Source organism: Protopterus annectens, chromosome 14.part0, assembly GCF_019279795.1.
Source record: "Protopterus annectens isolate FY-2018-M chromosome 14.part0, PAN1.0, whole genome shotgun sequence".
NCBI lineage: Eukaryota > Metazoa > Chordata > Ceratodontiformes > Protopteridae > Protopterus > Protopterus annectens.
The window spans coordinates 414,305,734-414,327,977 of NC_056748.1; the positions used below are offsets into that span (position 1 = coordinate 414,305,734).

Below are 22,244 nucleotides of genomic sequence, written 5' to 3' on the forward strand. Positions count from 1 at the left end.
ATAAAAAAACACTTCACCATACCATAATGTGCATTCACTGGCCTTATGAAAGATAGTTGTACCATACCACTGGAGCTAGTTGCATAACATAATTTTATGGTGTAATACAATTGGTGTCAACCACTAACAAGTAAATCCTTTTCCACATATACATACATGCATATATATATATATATATATATATATATATATATATATATATATACATACACACACAGGGGGAGAGAGGTGTCATATTAAAATTATACAGAATAAGAGCTTCTATGTTATTATTATGAGAGGTGGAAGCATGTGTGGTGTAAAGCATACATTACTTCATATATAATAAGTAAGGGTGGAGTAACCTTAACATTTTCACTTTTCTTATATTAGCAGGTCGTTAACGCCAGTGTAGTACATGAATCATACTAATTACTATCCTAAATATGCACAAAGATAATCGACTGAATCAACTAGATCACATTTTGCTTAAAGTTACAATTGGACAACCATTATTTCAAGGAGTGCATTAAAAGGAGAATTATTCCTAAGGGTTTGCGAATGTGGCGCTACCCAACAGGTCTTATAATAAATTCCCAATTTCATAGAGAACTTCTCCAGTTATTTGACCATTTTGGATTTGAGTATATGGACATGGTAATTAAAAACAATACACAAACTGAATCACTGGGGGATGAAGTAAAACTATTAGATAGCAAAATCATTCAAGACCCCCCCCCCCTTTTTGCTACTAATAACTTTGAATACACTCATATTTTTTGATCTATAGAAGAGCAAATGGACACTATAAAAACTAGGAAATACAAAAAGATTGCTAGAGATGAAAACAAATACAACAACAATAATAATGCTTACCCCCCCCTTCCCCGTTCTCAAGAGTGGACTTTGAATGGGAGACCTTTATCTAGTAACAAACTAGCTAATTACTCTGAGAATCAGGGAGCAAGTAACAACTTGGATAACTCTTTTTTTTAGATGAAGAGGAATATCCTCCCCTGAGACAGAGCGAATCAAAAACCAACAACCCCATTGTATGGGAAACAACAAGAACAAAACTTCCAACAAAGGAGGAGCAGGGGGAACAGAGGACAATACAAGGGCACCTGGAAGGCGAAACAGGAGAGTTATTAAATACTGACATTCCACTTCAAGATACAGCAGAGACTTTCAGGGGGGGCACAACTGAGACAGTTTTGTTACCAGCTGTTTCCATTCATCTTAACACTGTATGTGATTTTAGAGTGTATAATTTCACTACACTTGATTTAAATGTTCATGTTTGTAACCTTTTGGTGAAAGGCTTCACATTTACTCCTAATAAACCAGCCAGTATGGTGAATACACTCATGTACTTAAGAGTACGTCAGAAAATTTAATTTGAATCTGATGTTTCAAGGGATAGAGAATGTTCTGCATCCTTTACACATGTCTAGTACCTATAATCCCCAAACTCTCCCCTTTGTGGACATTTTTGAAAGGGTATGTGTGTTGGGCATCAGGACTCACTGTGGGAATATGTATAAACAAAGAACTAAAAATAACTTAAGTGCTGAGGAAGAAATGGAACTTAACTTTTTGTCAACAAACATTAATTTGAGGATCATGAAACTGGATAAAGGGAATGGTGTTGTCCTTATGTGGAAAACAGATTACACAAAGAAGATGAAAGAAATCTTGAGTAGTAAGACCATATGTACACAGTTCACTGAACAAACTAAATGGAGCATACAGGAAAGTCCGTGGCTTTCTCGAAGGCCTCTTCATTGATGGGCTCATCACTTTAGAGGAACACAGATTTTTAACCACAGACTTTCCAATCACACTTACTATTTTTGGGGTTCCAAATATACATAAGGGACATACACCAACTCCCTTTCCATCCCCTTGTCGATGGTAGAGGTTCTATAACACATTCACTGGCAAAATTCTTAGATCTACAGCGAAAGTATTTGTTAAAATCTGAACCTTCATTATGCATCGACTCATGGGATTTCTTAAAGAAAATCAATACAATTGAGTTTAATAACTCTTGCAAATTCATAACAATTGATGTAAGAAAGATTTTTTCTGTCATCCCTCACGACTTAGGAATAAATTGGTTCTGTGACTATCTGGTGTCAAAGGGAGTTAGACAAGATAAAATTAATATGCTGGAACAACTTTTAGACATAGTTTTAAGAAACAACTATGTTGTATTTGACAATGAGTATTACATTCTGATAGATGGAGTAGCAATGGGCATGGAATGCAGAGGCATGTACGCAAATGTGGTAATGTTGGAGTGGGAAAAGAAATTCTTATTTGAGTCTATTTTTTCCAACATTGCCACATGTATACCCATTTCCTGGATGACATATTCATCCATTGGAATGGCCCAAGAGAACAAATAGATCCATTCTTAGATTATATAAATAATTCTACATCTTTTTTAAAAATCATGCATTCTGTGAACAGTAAGGAAATTGCTTACCTTGACATTTTACTTAAAAAAGACTTGGAGCATAATAAATTTCCAGCTGAAATATACCATGAAGATACATATTCTAACAATTTTTTACACTACACAAGCTGCCATCCATTCCACCAAAAACAAGGAGTCCTTAAGGGACAATTTGTAAGAGCAGCTCATATGGTGTCATTAAATGAATGCTTTTTAAAGGAATGTAGTCATTTGAAGGAAATGTTTTTGAAAAGAAGTTCTCCATCTGATTTAGTGGAAAACATCATGAATGAAGTAATAGAAAAAAGAGCAAGTGGACACTTTGTAGCCTTGTTAAATTCTGAATGTAATGTAGATGCAAATTTTGAAGTTAATACAAGTAGTATTAGTGTTAGATCTGAGCCTGCAGTCTACCACTCTAGTCAATGTTGTTAAAACAATTGAAAAAGGAAAGGAGTTTAAATCATGTTTTATAACCAGTTTTTCCACTGATGCGTATTTTATAAAGGACATACTAGTGAAAAATTGCAAACTCTTAGTATGTGAAAGGAATATAAAAACAATTCTAGATGATAAACCTACATGTGTGTTCATGAAAGGATATAACATCAAAACACTACTTGAACGTCAAAAAGAGGCGCAACGTACAGGGTACATGTACAAATGTGGGTCCTGTAAATTTTGTTCCTATATTTTGGAGGTTAATGAAGTAAACATCAACGGAATAAAAATAAAAATTAGAAACAGATTTTCTTGTACCACTGAAAGAGTGTTTTTTGTGCCCTTTGAGAACTATGTTCAAGCTTTTGCATTGGAAAAATGGAGTGCAAGCTCAAAAACAGAATAAGTGAACACCTTAGGAATATCAGGGATCAATGCCCACTTAATGCACTTGCTAAACGTATAGGGCAATATAATGAACATAAATTTGAGTTGTTATATTAGAATTATTATCTCCCTCAGTTAAAGGTGGAGCATGGCCTTATTTACTGGTGAAAGCAGAATTAAGTTGGCAAATCCGATTAGACTGTTCTCATTGGCCAGGCTTGAATGACACCCAGTCAATTTCCAGTTTATTAAAACTTGAAGCTTTGAAAGGCTAAGATGTTGCTAAATATTAAATGTCCAGTATTTAATACCTAAATTATTTATCAACACATTCAGTAGGCTAGAGTTTGATGGCTTAAATGTTCTTTTTGCATTTTAGGATTTTAAAACAACTGTTCTTCATGTTTAGATAACATGACAAACTATAGTAATATTTATGTTATTTTATAAATGTAGCTTTTTATTGTGTTGTATTTGCATAGCATGGCATTATTTATTTGGTTTTATGCATGCAGTTTCTTACTGTGTTGTACTTGCATTTAAAAAAAAAACAGTGTCCCTTTAAAAACTTTTTTGTAGATGAATGGAGAAGAGGAAGTGAGGTCACATGTTTTACCTTTTAAAAGGAAGCTGAATATAAAGTACTTTGTCTGATGAAGTTCCTGTATTCATGTTTTAAGGGACGAAAGTGCTTACGTTTTGAATTTGGATTAAACTTGAGTTCAAAGTTGGATTTATCTCTGCTTGCTGCATCACTTTTGTTTGCTGCATTGTGTTTGAATTTGGACTACACTTTTGCTTGCTGCACTATACCAGATATCAAATTGCCAACATGCCCTGTATAATACAGAATAAAAAAAAAATATTTGTCTGTACTGTAGCTGACTCTGAATCCTTGACTGAGTTGATTTTAACAGTTTGTGGCAGCTCATTAGAGAAGTGAAGATACTGGATCACTTTGTTTGCCTCTTGAGGAATCTGTATGCAAAATGAGAAGCAACAGAACTGAATATGGGTTGACTGGCTTGAGAAAAGAATGTGACAAGGCTTTATATTGTCACTCTACTTATTTAATTGATATCCTGAATATATAATGAGAATGCCAGGTTGCACAAATTAGATGCTGGCATCTAAGAGGCTGGGAAAGATATTAACAATCTTAGCTATAAATATAATACTACACTGATGGCTGAAAGTGAAGAAGGGTTCGAGAACCTGTTGATGAAGGTGAAAGTGGAAAGTGAAAAACCTGGCATGCGGATCAGTATCAATGAAACTAAACATTTATTATCTAGTACCATCAGTTCTTCCCAAGTAGATGGGAAAGAAGTGGAAGCAGGGACTCATTTTATTTTCCTGGGGTCAGAAATCTCTCTAAATGGTGACTGTAATCATGAAATTAAAAGGCACATCCTTCTTGGAAGAATATTCATGAAAATATGGTATGATTTTAAAGAGCTAAGGCTTTACATTGTTAACTTTGCTCTATGCAGTCACAGCTATGGTTGCCCTATTAATAACATATGGCCATGAGACTTGGATAAATGGGGCTGCTTCCCAGAAAAATCCTTTCTTTTGAGATGCCTTGGGTTTCAGGAAAATAATCAATACTTATGGAAGGAAACCCAGAATGTTTTTCTGGAAAGGTCTGCTAGAAAAACTTAAACTCATACTTTGGCCTCATAATATGAAAATAGGATTTATTACAAAAACAGTGGTAATTGAAAAGAGCAAAGGCAAAAGGAGGAGTGACAGAGACTTAACTAATTTACAGCATTATTAATAAAATAAGTATGAATTTGCAACAACTTAAACCGTGATTAACATACTCCTTTGATTTGAAATAAAATAAAGTCAAAACACTACATGAAAATTACATAACTACTTAGTTTTACTTTGTTTATAAGGAAATATTTGAGTCCTTCTTGGTTAATGTTTAAAAAAATATAGGTGTTCAGATAAAGTGGTTCACTTCAAGTATGGCGCAGTTGGTGGTTAACAAGTTTGCCTCTAATTTTGGAATCTTGCAGAAGTTTCTTAGACTGATCTATAATTAAGACAGTTTTTCAGCTTATGTAGTTGACTTTTGTAATAGCAGTGTGTTTGATCTAAGATTTGGAGGCATAGATTTTTCATGTCATTTATGAGTATACTGTCTGCTGTTATTATGTGTAGCACTGAGTGATGAAAGATGTCTTCATCCTTTCTGTTCTGTTCCTTCATCTTCCTTTGTCTTGTTTGGTATTGGATTATAGTACCTTGTCAGCTGATTCATCTCACATCTTGTAGGTGATATGGATACCTGAGTATACAGAGAGGTGAAAGTACTGACAATATCGGATTTGTTGTGGGTGTATCCCCATTATGAGTCTTGTGACTAAATTTGGAACTTTGTTATCAGCTTAAGGGTGGAGTGGCTTGTTGAGGAACACTGGCGTTTGTCAGTTACTAGAATCTTCACTGAAGTGTTATGATGGCTGTACACATATCTTAGAAAGTTATATAAAGTTGGTGAAATGCAGGCCTTAAATGCTGTTATAACATTGTGATACTGCTGAACTCAGTATGATAACATTATGCTAATTGGTAGAAAAAGCTGGTTACAGACAGTAGGACTTGAAAAAATGTAGCTGCTCCTTTGTATTGCTCTATACTTATGACTATTTGCAGTAATGGCTGTTGCCTCTGATATTGGGAGGAGGGGGGCACTTGTCAGTGTCTGAAGTTTGAACATAGAGGAAAGTGTGTGTGCTGGAGGCATGGTGTACTGTTAAATTTCTGAGGTGCTCTGAACAGATTTACATTGTATTACTGAATGTTACCAACTTAGTGCATCCCAAGACACTTGAGTTGATCATTACTGTACATGTAGGCTCATCTCCTTACTATACATTCTTAGACTTATGCTCAAGTTACAGTAGGCTATTGACTGTTCCCATAGAAATCTTGATTGACAGTCTCTCTCTCTCTCTCTCCTGTTTATGCACCATGTGGTACATCAGCAATGAGCACCTTTCAGCACTTGTTGTTTCTGTAGCAGTTCCGGGTTTTATGGGCTCAGGTTGTTAGCCCAAGGCCCAACCCTCCTCGGAGGGTGCAACACACACACAGCCACATGCACATACTAACACCTAGGGCCAATTTAGAGCATCCAATCCACCTACTACATGTTTTTGGAATGTGGGAGGAAACCAAAGCACCCGGAGGAAACCCATGCAAATGCAGGGAGGACATGCAGACTCTGCACACTAAGCACCCCAGCTGAGAATCGAACTGGATAAACCTCTTGCTCTAAGGCAACAATGCTAACCACTACACCACTGTGCCACCCCTTGATCAACAGTAACATAAGTATAATGATTTTCCACAATGTTGACAAAATAATATAAACCTATATGTAAGTGCCTATATTAATTTGTTGAAATATGCACATCATATAATTTTTGTCATAAGTCCATTTCTTTATTTTTATTTTCTAGAATTACCTGGAGATCTGTGAGTTGACTTTTAATTAGAATCTTACAATGCATGGATTGTCTAAACAGGCAGTCATGAATAACAGTTTATGATAGTTATTTTAATTTCTTTCACTATAATGATATAATAATCATGCTTAGTGTGAAGATGCAATATACCCAAAATATTTAATTGTTAAAAATGGAGATCATCCTTTATTTTTATGGACCCCCCCCCCCCCTCCACTGAACACTGCTGTTCTGTACTTTTCCCCACCTGCTTTATCCTTCTGTAAATGCATTCATAGTACCATTTGTAGAATGCTGTTTTTTTTTTTCTACTAGGCAGGTCTTTGGACTTCTAAGAAGGTATTTCCTTGGAGCAAGTAATTTCTAGGGCCAGGGATTTGAAAACTCATGTGAGAAGCATCAGGGAGACAATAAAATCATCATTCCATGGCAACAGATCATGATCTGCAACATGTAAGGGACATGCAGTGACATTAGCATGTAAGACATGTACACCTGTGTGCCATATCCATAAATGTCTCTCAGTCCTCCTCCTCATATTGTAGCATGTGCACATCCTGACCTTCAACAAAAGTTACAGAGAGAGACGTGAACTACACATCTTTCCTTCAGACAAGAGAACTGCCCTATAGCCGCATCATCCTATATCCTCAGCCTACCCTACTTGTGTAGTGTGTCCCATTCCGTGTCTCAGTCCCTGATGGAACAGACAGGTACCTTCTCTCAGCACCATTGAGGGAGTTCCACAGATCTGGCCCTTTATTTTTGTAGTGATATAAGATCATGGTAATTTGAAGTAGAGGTGGCAATGTGTTTGATATGTCATTTCCTGTTTTATATATATATATTTATATATATATATATATATATATATATATATATATGAAGAGAGAGAGAGAAAACCTGCTAAAATGTAGCACTGACTTAATTTTGACTTTTTCATCAAACTTGAAATATGTTGAGATTATGCTTTCTGTCCTTGAGTTATTAGGAGGACTGAACATCAGACTGTCGTTCCACTCTACACAAGATCTGAAAGAGTTGTACTACATCATTACATCGTATGAAGAGTGAGTGTGTTTGTTAATAAGCTCAGATGTTTCTCGTGATTAGTCTTGGCTTTTCATTTAGTGCTGTAGATTCTGTTAAAGAGATATGGCACCATATGTATTTGTCATTTTGGTAACATTCTGATAACCACTTGTTCTATGAAGTGATTAGTGTGTATAGGTGATATCTGCTAGACTTATAAGGTCTACATGTGCTAGAATGGGGACACGATGAATTGTCCAATTATAAACAACTTGTATAGACCTATGTGTAAATACATTGTAATGTGCATTCTGCTGTGCACCTGGTGAGACAAATTTCTTCAAGATTTATTGCAGAGTGATCTAGACCCTTGTAGTGCTGGGTGGATAATACAGAGTTTTTAATAATTCATGACTGAGCTACCTTATGGTGTAAACATTGGCTCTACGTAATGGTCATTGTTGATGTGCAAATAAGAAAAGGGGGTAGATGCCGATGCTGATTAACATGTTGACTGGTAAAGAAACTGTTATGTATGGATGGTTTTACTAAAACTGTATCAGAATTAGGCTGTTTCAGTTGGAATACTTTGTAAGTTGCAGCATTGTGATATTATCACAATAGTAGCTTTTGCTGAACATTCTAAGATGCCTTTTTAAAACATATTGTTGTTGTGTAGACTGAGCTGGGAGCTGACATGTATGACATAATCTTTGTTGATCTGGAGGACTATCTGGACCTTTAGACTGAACTTGTCTGATAGAACATAGGATTAAGGCTGTGACCCATTAACAAGCCACTTCATTTAGTTCAGGGTTTGATTCCTTCTGCCTCCACTTGACTACTGTGTAACTCTAAGTAAGTCACTTAACCATATAAGATACTAGATTAGGAAAATGGGAAATATAGCAGTGGTCTTCTGGACTTTGAACCTAGTAAGCACCTATTAATAAAATGAGATAAGTAATTTAATTTAGGTGCTAAGAACTGGCTATCTTTTAATGTGGGAATTTTAGATTTCAAAAAGAGGGAATTGGGTTCCTAAATGTCAGCTGTGTTTCAGTGCTATGACTCAATCTACTATTTTGAATTTATGAAAGAGTTCAATTATTCCATTCAAATAAAGAATCGTGGTACAGCAAACTGAAAGTATGTTAATAATGCAGTGACTGTAGCTCCACACAATGATAAAATATGTACAGTTTGAATTTAATTTATTTATACGTTAAATGGGCAAAAGAACTTACCACGGATTTCACTCACTAGCCAGACCAAAAATGCAAGGGTAACTACAGTAGGGAAGACATGCAGATTCTGCACAAAAGCACCATACCTTGGAGCTAAATAGAAGGACCAAGAGATGTGATTCAGTAATCCTAGTCAATGCAGCACTGTGGTGCTCCAGATACAGTACAATTACAAAATTAACAGTCATGTCACCACAAAATAGTCATTTGCAAAATTAAATACTAAGCTATCCCAGATGCATTACACATTAATGAAATTAACTCATATGTCATCCCAGGTGTTGTACATTTACAAAGTTATCAGGTGGGTCATCCCTGATATAGTACATATTTACAAAATTAATGGCTACCTGAGATGTATCATAGAATTAATAGCTAGACCACCTCAGATGTAGTATGTATTTACAAAATTAATATCTAGCTTACTCCAGATGTACTCCTAGACAAAATTAACATCTAGGGTCTAGCATTTTTATTTGTCATTTGCATGCACAATGATATATTACAAATGTTTATTACTGTTGCTTATTAGATATATATTTAAGATAGTATGTTCTGATATATGCAAATTATTAAAAGAAATTGTATGGATAGCCAGCTGACGTAATTGTTAATTCCTTTGCCTCCAATGTGCAAGGAACGGGGTTGAATTCTGACCTCTGGCCAATGCCTGTTTGGAGTTTGCATGTTCTTCCTGTGTCTCTGTGGTGTTTTTCACACCTCCAAAAAACATGCTGAATGTTTCCATCACAAAATCATCAATGAATGGAGCTGTGGGCAGCAGCACCAATTCTACATAGTGCTCAGTAGGGGAAGAGTTTATAGACCAACCACTTTGGGCATCTACTGTGTTGTGCAGTATCCTCAAGACAGGAAAACACAGATCACAGACTGCATGCCATGGAAAGGCTAACCAACTGATGGTGTAAAATATGGCTGTAGGTAATTTGTTCATGTTGACTAATGTCACCAAATCGGTATGGGCATTTGTTAGTGATAAGTGGGTTGAGGACCCGGCCTACTCCAACCTACATGAGGGACACAAGCTAACTGTGGAAGGGGTATATGTGCCCCTATTCACCAGTGGCTGTCCAGCATAAAGCCCAGCAGTCCTGGTGCAATAAGCTACTGGCTGGCTTGTGTCCAGTTGCCCATCCTGGGTTACCAGAGATAGCTCTATTGAGTGAAAGCAGGAAGTAAAACCAATCAGCCTGACAAACATGAACTAAGAATTGCTATACTCAATGTAGGTTCACTGACAGGATGAGCTTGGATGTGGATAACATGATGGTATGGAGGAGGTTGGACATTCTGTGTACCCAAGAGACAAGATGTGGAAGGGCAATGCAGCAAAGACACTTGGCTTGGTATCCCCAGAGTCTACTACTTAGGAAGAGGGCAGACTAGAAAAGTGTGAGAATTGTGGTGTGAAAGAGGCTTCAGAAGGCAGTGAGGGTATCATCAGAATTAATGACAGATACCAGTGTAATGATAGGGCAGTATTCATAATCTCAGCCTATGCCCCACAGCACAGTTGTGATAGTGAGGAAAAGAGTGCATTCATACAGCAGTTGCAGAGCCTGTCAAATAAAGCAGTGCAACAGAAATTGCCGTTAATACTGGGTGACTTGAATACACATAACAGGACAGACAGAACTGGTTATGCGGACTGCCTGGGTCCATGTGGGTGGGGCAACAAGAATAAAGAAGGAGAGGCCATTCTAGGCTTCTTTCTGGCAAATGGCTTGATAGAAGGCAACACATGGCTCAGAAAGAGAGACAGTCACAAGATCACTTACCACTGTGACCAACATGCAGCTCAGGTGGACTGTCTCCTAGTAAAGAAAGGGAACAGGGGTAGAATCAATGACTTCAAAGTCATCCCCAGTAAAACAAATGATCCACAGCATAAACCACAATCAGCTGCAGGCAAGAAAAGGCTCTAAGATCAACAGACACTAGGGTGAAGACCTGAAAGTTGACTAGAGAGAAAGTACAACATTTCAAGGAATTACTCAGGGCTCTAGCACCCAAAGAAGAGGAGGAAATAGCTGGAGTTGAAGAAAAATTGCAGCTCCTCAGAACAGCATGTGTGAGGACTACAGAACAGATGTGGCTGAGCCAGGTATGGAAATAAGGTGCATAAGGAAAGCTGATGATGGAATGTAGAAGTCTAGGAAGTCATCAAAAGAAAGGAGGACAGAGCAGGCTAGCAAGGAATACTGGTTGGCTAAGAAAGAAGTTAAGACAGGAGTTATATTAGCAAAGAACAGGGCATCAGAGGCTCTCTAACAATTGCTGGAAAGGAACTCAGTAAGGTACAACTATACCTTACATGCACACTAAATACTACATACATATACACATAATAAAGTGAATTTTGTTGAATTCACAACTGATTCTGAATTTAAGCATCAGTTTCCTTTGTGGAGTATGTATTTTATACTTGCTTTCAGTAATTTATGGTAATTGTTTACTTATAGCCGACATATGTTAAATGTTGTCCCTAATATTTGTATGTGTGCAGTATTCCTAGGTGCAACATCTGGTATGTGTTTTTACTGATGACTTCCTCAATGTAAATAATTTAATTCTCACTGTTGATTTATTATATGCATGTTGTATATGAAACAATGTATCACCTCATATACCTTCTGAAAGTGGGATTTACCCAGTACTGCACTGGAGATAACACAATATAGAAAAAAAAATTATCTAATTAATTAAAATTGTATCCATTACATACAAAGGACTATAAAACAAATGCACAAAACCAACCAGTCCTAGTGTCCAAAGAGCTCTTGAAGATGAAGCAACAAGTATATCCAAGAAAAAAGAGCTCAATGCCAAACACTACTTTAATGAGTAAAATAATAAAACACAGCAAAGCTTTCAAGTTACAAAAACTTTCTCTTAATGCAATTATACATTTCATTATCTTCTCAGTGTTTAAATATCTACACCAGCCAATCAAACATATTCTTAAAATCACATGGGTTATTAAATAGCTAAATGCAATTAAAATAAAACAGCACAGTAAAAGAAACACACATACATATATAAAAATAACGCAGGACCACATAAAAATAAACTTATAACAGAATCCCAAATATAAACAAAATATATTATATAAGTATTAGTATATTAAATATTACGATGAAAATAAAAACAAATGCTACTTATATACATATTGATGTCGATTTTTCAATATGGGCTTAATACTATTGGTACTATTCAATCCTGGCATTTTATCACTCTAAAATAATTGACCCAATCATATGCGATCATCTCTGTTTTATTCACTAGGTCACATCCTCTTGCATTGCATTAGACAACTTGTAAAACATTAAACTTAAACTTGTGATGAAGGCTCACAGCTAAAATATGTTTGCTAAGGACATTCATCTCAACTTTTCTTTGATGCGACCCTATCCTTTCTTTTAATTTCTTATTAGTTTTACCTATGTAAAAGCAATCACAGGAGGTGCAGTTAGCAAGATAAAATCACATTCTGAGTATTACATGCAGCAAAAACATGAAAGACAAATTCCTTTGTTGTGATGAGATGCTTAAAAGAAGGGTCAGTATTAATATTTATGCAGTATATACAGTTGTGACAGGGAGCTGTCCCACTCTTATTCACTAACTTTCAGCTTTTATATTACTCATAGGTTCATACCAGGCTATCTGCCCTGAGGCATTTATAAGCTTAGCCCGAGTGAGTTTGGCTTTCACCACCCGTCGATTCGAGTTTACCGAACCCTTTCTAAGGTTAGTTTACCATGCCTCTGTCTAGTAGTGACACTGAAGTAATCCCAGGGGTAAACCTACAATCCCCCATCCACTCATCAAGATTCTTCTTGAAGAGAGTCAGTGAGGGGCTCTGTCTAACTTGGACTGGGATTTTATTCCAGAGTAAGGGAAGCCTCTGGGTTTTGAATCTGTCCCTCCAACATGTTCTGTTTATTTCTGTGCTGAGGTTCAGATCCCTCGAGCGTTGTAGCTCTAAGAGATTTGGATTTACTGAGGTGGAGCAAGTTCATTAATTCTGGGTTGGTCATTGCTTTATATGTCAGGCATAGGTCGCCTCTAAGTAGGCGGTATGCAACTGAGTAGAGTTGGAGTTCTTTTAACCGAGCCGCATATGGCATCTGTTTGAGTCCTTGGACTCTCTTTGTGAGGTACTTTTGGGGTCTTTCTAGTTGCTGCAGGTATCGGTTAAGATACATCCCAAAAGGGGCATTGTATTCTATTATGGGCCTAATTAGGGCCGCATAAAGGGGCACTATGACCTCCTTCAATCTAGATGTGAATCCTTTCATGATAAGGTGGGCTATGTAGAAAGTTTTCCTAACCACTTTGGCAATGTGGTTGTCAAAGGAGAGATTACTATCAACTTGGGTCCCCAGATCCCTAATTACTTCCTCCGTGCTTAGTGAGTTTCCACCTAAGTGATAATTTGTGGGTACTTTGTTTTTGCCAAAGGGTATGACTATACACTTTTTGGCATTTAGCTTTAGACCGTGGCTCTGACACCAGTTATTCGTCTCTGTGAGACCTTTTTGAAGGATGCTCATGTTGGCTGGAGAGTCAGTTATGGCTCCCAGTTTGCAGTCTTCTGCGAACTTGGTCATCCACAGTCCACCCGTGCTGGCCTGCACCTCGGAGAAGTATATACCAAACAAGAGAGGTCCCAGGACTGAGCCCTGTGGTACACCACTTGTGACCGGTTTTGAGTCAAACATGGCTCCAGCAATTCTGACTCTGTGGGTTCTGTCTTTGAGCCAGTTTTCAACCCATCTTGTGACATAGGGGTTTATATTTAAGCTGGATAGCTTATCTATGATGCCCGAGTGGGGTATTGTGTCAAATGCCTTCGCAAGGTCCAGATAGGATGTGTGAACTACCTTCCCTTCATCTATGGCCTTGGTGACTGTTTCAAAAAAGTCGACCAGGTTCAAGAGGCAGGATCTGCCCTTGACAAAGCCGAATTGGGTAGGATCTAGTGTCTGTAGGTCCCCAATGTCGATGTTTATAAGTTCCATGATGATCCTTTCCATAGTCTTGCAGACTAGACTAGTCAGACTTATGGGACGGTAGTTTCCAGGGTCTGTTGAGGCACCATCTTTGTGGAGAGGGACCACTGTTGTTGTAAGCCATTCATTTGGTACATATCCTGTAGTAAGGCTGAGATTGTACAACATTTTTACATGAGGGTTTAGTTCTTCTTGGAGTTCATGTAGTACACAACCGGGGACACCGTCTGGTCCCATTGAAGCGGTGTTTTTTGCTTTGGAGAGGGCTGCTTTCACCTGAGCATCTGAGATGCTAGGAGGGCAACACTCTGCCAGGATAGATACTTGCTCTTTAGGGGGGGGGTAGTTTGCACAGAACCTGTTTGCCAGGATGTTGGCAATGTCTATGGGTTCCGTGAATTTTTTGTCATTTAGAATTAACTCTGAGCATATCTGGGAGTTGCACCCCAAGTTCCTAACATAGCTGAAAAAAGCCTTGTGATTGTCCTTGGTGTCCTTTGCAATTTTTTTCTCAAAGCTTGCCTTGGAGGATTTTATGAGGGATCGTAATTTTTTGCTAGTACTGATCAGAGATGCCTTCCCTTTTAGGGATTTTGCTCTATCATGTAGTAGCTTCTTTCTTCTGTTGTACAGCTTGTTTATGGCTGGGGTCCACCAGACTGGACGCCTGCCTTTGGATGATTGGGTCTTGGTTTTGTTAGGGATAGCATGATCCATGCATTCCTGGAGGTGTCCATAGAATGCGTTTATATAGGATTCAGCTGTTTGGGCCATAGCTTCCCCTGTCCCGGGGGCCTTGAAGGATTCCACCTCTGTTTTGAGAAGTGTGAAGTTCGCTTTTGAGACGTTTTTCACTGTGGTTTTCTGGGCTGGGGGTGGGGAGGGGTTTTGGATATCTAGTGAGATTAATTTATGGTCTGATCTTACCAATGAGGGGTTTACTTCTGGTATGGAGCACAGAGTCCCCATGCAGGTAATGACCAGGTCGAGTATGTTATCCCCTCTTGAGGGGGTGGTGACTAATTATTCCATGGCGTTTGAGTTTATATATTCCAGGAACCTTTGGGCTAGGGTGTTGGGGCTTGAGTAATGCTCCCAGTCTATGTTTGGGTAGTTGAAATCTCCCAATATGATGGTGTTTGGAGAGATCTTCATATTCTCCAGTGTTTTCAGGAAAGCCAAGTGGGATTCCTGATTTTGAGAGGGTGGTCTGTAGCATGCTATAAACTGAAAAGCAGTTTTGCCCACTGTTAGTTGCACATGGATGGTCTCCGATGCTTTGTGCAATGCCACTAACCTGGAGGTGTGGGTATCCTTGATAAAAATGGATACTCCCCCTCCTTTTGTGGTTCGGTCCGAGTTTTGGGGCCAAAATGCATGGTATGAGGTATAACCTGGTAGTGCTGGGGTGCTCTCTGGAGCCTTGAACCAGGTTTCTGTCACTGCACATATGTCGATGTTCTCCATACTGAGGAGAGCTTTGGGTGCATGCATCTTGAGGTTAAGACTTCTGGTGTTTAGCAGCATTACCCTTAGTTTTTTGTTCAATGTGTTGTTTATGGAGGTGGATTTGTCTTTTGAGCCTTGCCTAAAAAAAGGCACTATGGGGGTGGCAAGAGCCTTTGCCAATATCCAAAAGCCCAGGGGTGACAGGTGAAAGCCGTCCCTAGCGAAGCAGCGTGGCTTGTCGAGCATGTCATCTCAGGTTGACAGACACTGGATCCCCTTTGAATGACACCAAAATTTTAGCCAATTGTTAAAATCGATCATTTTGTCTTTGTACTGCAGCATCATTCAAGGTGAGGGTAATATGCTACTAAAGGACAGGGTCATACTGGCCTGGGCTACGTGATCAGAGAGCTCCTCTATGTCTCTTTTCATGTAGTCGAGTGAGGTATGTCTCAGGTCAGTCATATTTGTACTTACTTTGGAGTGACCTGAGTGCTTGCGTTATGTGGCGGATCCTAGTGCCCGACAGGCAGCTCACTGTGACCTTCTCCTTGTTCAGCCTGGTGAGCGGGACATCAGTGTGTCTGACTATAGAATCACCTATTACGAGTGTATTTGGTGTGTTGTTCAGCCTTAAGGGCTGTGACTGCTTGGCACACTGACTTTGTGAACTATGTGTTGCACATGATTTGTTTTGTGGTAGCGTTTGCTTGGATGTCTGCTTTGGAGGTCTCTGCTGCTTAGGCAGAATTTTATTTAGAGCCTCTGAGTATGTTTTTGTGTGTTTGTGTTTGGTTTGCTGATGTTGTACTGATGTTGTAAGGCTATGTGAGACTGGATTTGTGTTGTGTGAGATTACCTTCTCCTCCTGACTGGTTACACCAGTTCTGAGTTGAGAGAGTTCAGCCTCCAGTTTGGCTATATAGTTTCATCTCTCACATATTTTTGATCCTGATTGGAGGAGGAGAGAGTTGTCCATGTACATGAGGCAGTTGTAACATTGCCTCAATATTCCCAGATTCACCAGCTGGACTGGAGAGGAAACCATTAACTGGCCTTTGGATATGCTAGAGTAATATAGGGAACTCTTGTTCCTGAATTAAAAAGGACCAATGGGGGACAAGATGACCGTAGAGAGTCTGTGAGGATGTAGTGCTTTTTAGATTATTAGTGCTAAGATTGTAAAATTGCTTTTTTGTGCAAGTGCTGGGCCTTAGCTAGAGTATAGGGTGTTCATTTTGAGAGAATAGAGCAGTTCTAAGGGAAAAAAGTGAAGAGCAGACTTTGTGGAGCTGGGAATAGTTTAAACCCAATTAACCACTGCTGCCCGATGCTGCGCTATGCGCACAATCGCGCAAATCCGCGCTTAGGTGGGTATTTTTATGCAGGGAACTTCAAAGAGCTAGAAATTGCCCAAAACGGCCAATTACTGCAGATTCTAGTGCTGAGGTCACTCCTTCAGGGGCAGATTAGCTGTTCAAGGCTCCCCACTCCCACTGGTGAGCAATGAAACCTACTTTTGTCCAAGTAAGGAAATGAGCAACACAGGAACTATCCAAGAGTCCCGAATACAGCAAGGCCTGTATAAGGACTATTCTAGTCAAGGAAAGGTGGCAAACAAGGATTTTTTTTTTTTTTTTCAGGAAAACAGCATATAAATCACAGTATACTTTATGCACAGGCTAGCGCACTTGAGTGGGCAGCCTCGACAGTAAAAATACAACAAACAAACTTCTTAGCAAGTGCATGTAATAAGAACACAAAAAAAAAGCTTAGAACAGTTATATCAGCAGTGTAGCTCGCTTTTCAGCGAAAAAAGAAGGTCGCACAGGTAGATATAGAAAAAATATACTTAAATCTGGATAGCAGTCACTCTTTTCATTTCTCTGCTGCTAGCACCACTCTGCAGGACCATGAGGAGCTGTAGCTGAGTAGGATAAGTGAAAAAAACGCGCTTAGGTGGGTTTTTTTATGCAGGGATCTTCAAAGAGCTAGAAATGGCCCAAAACGGCCAATTACTACAGATTCTAGTGCTGAGGTCACTCCTTCAGGGGCAAATAGGATGCTCAATGCTCCCCACTCCCACTGGAGAGCAATGAAACTTCCTTTTTTCCAAGTAAGGAAATGGGCAACACAGGAACTATCCAAGAGTCCCAAATACAGCAAAGCCTATATATGGACTATTCTAGTCAACGAAAGGTGGGAAACAAGGATTTTTTTTTTGTTTTTTTCTTTTTTTTCAGGAAAACAGCAGATAAATCACAGTATACTTTATGCACAGGCTAGCGCACTTGAGTGGGCAGCCTCGACAGTAAAAATACAACAAACAAACTTCTTAGCAAGTGCAGGTAATAAGAACACAAAAAAAAGCTTAGAACAGTTATATCAGCAGTGTAGCTTGCTTTTCTGTAAAAAAAGAAGGTTGCACAGGTAGATACAGAAAAAAATATACTTAAATCTGGATAGCAGTCAATCTTTTTATTTCTCTGCTGCTAGCACCACTCTGCAGGACCACGAGGAGCTGTAGCTGAGTAGGATAAGCGAAAAAAACGCGCTTAGGTGGGTTTTTTTATGCAAGGAACTTCAAAGAGCTAGAAATGGCCCAAAACGGCCAATTACTACATATTCTAGTGCTGAGGTCACTCCTTCAGGGGCAAATAAGATGTTCAAGGCTCCCCACTCCCACTGGAGAGCAATGAAACTTCCTTTTTTCCAAGTAAGGAAATGGGCAACACAGGAACTATCCAAGAGTCCCAAATACAGCAAAGCCTGTATAGGGACTATTCTAGTCAACGAAAGGTGGGAAACAAGGATTGTTTTTGTTTTTTTTTTCTTTTTTTTCTTCAGGAAAACAGCAGATAAATCACAGTATACTTTATGCACAGGCTAGCGCACTTGAGTGGGCAGCCTCAACAGTAAAAATACAACAAACAAACTTCTTAGCAAGTGCAGGTAATAAGAACACAAAAAAACAAGCAAATCCTTATAGCATAAATATTGTTTAAGATTTCTTTCTCTTATAAATACATTTTGGTTGTTTACCTATTTTAACATCTTCAATCAGTTGTAAGATGGTCCAGTTTTTACATATAATATTTTAATCATATTAGTATGTCTGTTATATTTCATAATATACCCTAATTTACATTCATCCTGTGTGCTTATTGGGCAGCCCATTTCATCATTTCGAGTGAAGAGTGCTTCAGAATTTCTTCAATGACTTTCTTGTCCATAAGTAAAGGAGTACTCCTGTACTCGTGTTTCTTTTCAGAATGCATAAATATTTCACCTTTTACTAAAGACTTCCATGCAAGAGAGCAATTATGAGTGTCGGATGAATTTTTCATTCCCACACTAAAAAAAAAAAAAAACCAGAAAAAAGGGTGTATGTGGTCAAGATGGTAAACTGCTAGCAGCAACAGTAATTTGCTTTACTGTCCTAATAATATTTTTGACAGGATTTTATATGTCAAAATTTTGTAAACTTGTTAAATTTGAAAGAAACTGTCATAAGAAACTTTTGAAGATGTTTATTTAAGAAATAACTCATTTCTTCATAATTTTCCTGTCAAAACATCACACAGAAGGTGTGGAACTGTTTTGTTTAAAACTGCTTCACAAGAGTTGTAAGTTGAAAAAGATTTAAAGTCTTTACTCACTAATATTCAAGATCTTTAATTAAAAATAGATAAGTTGGATATAAAATGGATACAATTAAAGAGGAATGCAATAAATAGTAATGTTAAATGAAATGGTTAAGCAGCAGTAACTTCAGATACTGGGGATAGAAGAAGCACTAAATGTTATTGATGTCAGAGTGGCTGAAGGAGAAAATCATACTAAATTTATTTTGAAGTGAAACAATGCATTGCTAGGCAGAATAGATGAGCTTGAAAATCGATCAAGGAGAAACAATTTCAGAATGTATTGATTACTTGAAAAGCAAGAAGGAAATAATATGGTAAAAAACCTCCTGGCTTCCAAAAAATCTTAAATTTTACTAGAAGCATTGTCCTTTGTAAATGAAAAACCCCAAAGATCTTTCACAAATCTCTCTACAAAAAAAAGTTCTCCACCAAGATCTGTCATTGCCAGATTTGTTTCCTGTCAAGATAAGGAATTGGTGTTAGACTGTTTAGTATATCTCTTCTACTAAAACAGGCAATAACATAATTAAATTTGATGATGATTATTCATCCTAAGAGACTGCAAAAAGGAAAGCATGTTTACCATTAATAAAAGAACATGAAAATAGGAATTAAATCACTCTTATTGTTTCTAGCTAAGTTAAAACTTTTTCTGACAGATGGTCAGAAAGCCTTTTATTCATTAGATAATGCTGTCACTTAAATTTAAAAACACAAAATTTTAGACCAAACAGAAGATACAGACTGGAGGATTGGAGTATTACATCACTGAAGAGACATGCTGAAAGAAATGGTTGGAAGAATAATGAAAAGAATAAAAAGTTAAAGGACAAATGAATATTTGTGCTATATTTATTTTAGACATTTAGTCAAATTTAACTTGATCTGTTATCTGAACTGTATAATGTGATTTTTTTAAAATACAAGTTAAAACCCTTCTGTCTCCCATTTGTTTTATATATTTGTATGTATACATAATGCTTATTCTTGTATGACTGTATGTATGTTTCTGTGTATGCATATGCATGTGTACATGTGCATTGCATGTATATCTGTATCTATAAATGTATATGTGTGTGTGTGTATGTATGCATGTGTGTATATTTATATATATATATATATATATATATATATATATATATATATATCTATGGATATAGGACTTTTGATCGAAAGATCAAAAGTCCAAATCCATTATGGGTGAGCATACTTATGCGAAAGTGCTTTCACCAAAGAAGCACTTTCGCATAAGTATGCCTGTTGCGGAGGTCATACTATAGTGCGGATAAGGGAAAAATTCCCTTTTCCCCACTGTAGTGCGATCTCGGAGGGAGAATATTAAAGTAGGGGGGTGGGGGGCACAGGGGGGCTTGCCCCCCTGCAAAAACATTAATTGTTTGTTTTTTTTTTTTTAACACACTTTAACGAAAGCTCTTTTTCAATGAAAGCATTTCTTAGTGTGTTCGGTGGGAATAGATTCGGACTTTTGATCTTTCGATCAAAAGGCCTAGATCCATATATATATATATATATATATATATATATATATATATATATATATAAATGCATGTGTGTATGTATGTATGTCTGTATCCAGGAACATGTACACGTATACGTCTGTATATGTATGTGTTTATAATCAAAAGGACTGCAGACAGCTGGCATAGACTGCTCAGTGTAGTGTATGGCAGAAGAATGCCAAAGAAGCTGAAAAGTAAGGTGTATAAAACATTAGTGTGACTAGTACTACTGTATGGTACAGAAACCCGAGCAGTATTCAGGAACATGTATATGTATACGTCTGTAAATATATATGTATATATATATATATATATATATATATGTATATATATATATATATATATATATATATATATATATATATGTATATGTATATATGTATATATATATATATATATATATATATATATATATATATATATATAAAAATCAGAAGGACTGCAGCCAGCTGGCATAGAGTGCTCAGTGTAGTATATGACAGAAGAATGCCAAAGAAACTGAAAAGTAAGGTGTACAAAACAGTGGTATGACTAGTACTACTGTATGGTACAGAAACCCGAGCAATAGAGACAGAGCAGTTGAGGAAGATAGATGTGATGGAAATTAAGTGCCTGAGATGAGTGGTAGGATGTACACTGTGGGATACATGAAGAAATAAGGACATAAGAGTAGAAGCCAAAGTAGCTCCAATTGCAAAAAAAAAATCAGAGAAAACAGAATGCAGTACTTTCAGGCACATGTGCAGAAAAGCAAAAGACAATCTGGTGAAGATGATTTGTGACAGGAAGAAGGCAAGAGGAAATGAGGGTATCCAGCAAAGAGATGGAGGGATTTTCTGAGAGAAGATCTGTGACAGTCAGACTTGAGTGTGAAAGAAGGCAGAATTGTAACATTGAATCGTGAGAGATGGCAACAGTTAACATGATATTCCGACCCCATGGCAAAAATGGGGAAAAAGGGGGTTGATGATGATATGTACATATGTCTGTATGTAGGAATATAGATACAAATGTATTTAATTTTTAGATCATTTAAGAGTATCTATCTATATATGTCTATAAATTCAGGAATCAACTAAACTGTGAGATAATTTTTCTCTGTGTTTATCAACTTTAGCTTAATTAATTATTTAATACTGTCTTTAGCATATTCAGTGTGATATCTGTTTCATAGATTTATTAACATATTCATTATAATTCTTTTGCATTTCTGTCTCTGCTTTCTTGCTTTCCTTCTGTTTTGAATTGCACTGCTTTTTTTCCTTTTCTACTTTCACTACTTTAACTTACATCAATAATGATATATGAGAACAAATTGTGTGTGTGTGTGTGTGTGTGTGTGTGTGTGTGTGTGTGTGTGTGTGTGTGTGTGATGCACTGGTGTGCTGTCTTTTGGTGGGATTATGCAGTTTTGACTGTGGGGGCATTTTCAGACTTATATACAACGAGTGTATTGGGTCATCATGTTCGTGAGCATTTTTCTTGCTTTTGCTTGTGTTCTTTTCCCTGGTGTTTGGTTCAAGTGGAAGAATTTGGCTGTATTTTGATAGATGCTTTGAT

The 22,244-nt window shown here is 37.5% G+C and overlaps 1 protein-coding gene and 1 pseudogene across 1 annotated transcript in view; both read left to right on the plus strand.

Annotated features, from left to right (window-relative positions):
* Positions 1-22,244, plus strand: part of ADAM12 (ADAM metallopeptidase domain 12) — a 2,765,134-nt gene that overhangs the window by 1,658,766 nt on the left and 1,084,124 nt on the right. The window lies entirely within an intron of this gene.
* LOC122789502 lies at positions 18,769-18,879 on the plus strand (annotated as a pseudogene).